General features: G+C 41.4%; 1 non-coding gene across 1 annotated transcript; it reads left to right on the top strand.

Moving 5' to 3' along the window:
* The first annotated feature begins 303 nt into the window (after nucleotides 1-303).
* LOC142168622 (small nucleolar RNA R71) lies at nucleotides 304-410 on the top strand. The gene has a single exon (XR_012698460.1). It is a non-coding gene; the product is annotated as a small nucleolar RNA R71 (small nucleolar RNA).
* The last annotated feature ends 302 nt before the right edge of the window (nucleotides 411-712 follow it).

The following is a 712-nucleotide window of genomic DNA, read 5'->3' on the forward strand; positions in this document are numbered from 1 at the left end:
GGTTGATTAATGCATGGTGTACATAATCATCCATTTGTCGTGTCAACTATGTACACCTTCTTCTGGCCTGACTCATCAATCTTGTTGGTTAGGATACTCAATTGCGTCATCATCTTAGCCATATTCTCAGCCACGGAGTTGTTTGGGTCTAAAGCTACTGAGTTTTGAGCCATTTTATCAAATAAGTCCTTGCATTCCCTGAATGATTTGCTCAAAAATACTCCACCTGCTGAAGCATCAACATCGGCCTTCAAGCTGTCTGCCAATCCCATGTAGAACCTTTGCCCCAACATCTAATCTGGAATGCCATGATGTGGACACTTTACCATCATACCTTTGAATCTCTCCCACATTTCTTGCAATGTTTCAGCTGGTTTCTGCCTGAAGCTCGATATCTCATCAACTTGCTTGGCAGTCTTATTGGGTGGGTAGAACTTGTTCAAAAAATGCTTGACTAATTCCTCCCAAGTGGTAATGGAATTTATTGGGAGCGAATTGAGCCATGTCTGAGCCTCTCCCGTCACTGAGAATGGAAACAACAACAACCTTTTTGCTTCTGGTGTCACATTTGGTTGCCTTTGCGTGACACATATCGACAGGAAATTTTTCAGATGCTGCTGAGGATCTTTAATTTAAGACCTCGAGAATAGTCCCTTGTTCTGCAACAAATGTAGCATGTTGTTTGTGATTTGAAATGATTTTGCTTGTATTT

This window comes from Nicotiana tabacum, chromosome 13 (genome assembly GCF_000715075.1).
Source record: "Nicotiana tabacum cultivar K326 chromosome 13, ASM71507v2, whole genome shotgun sequence".
NCBI lineage: Eukaryota > Viridiplantae > Streptophyta > Magnoliopsida > Solanales > Solanaceae > Nicotiana > Nicotiana tabacum.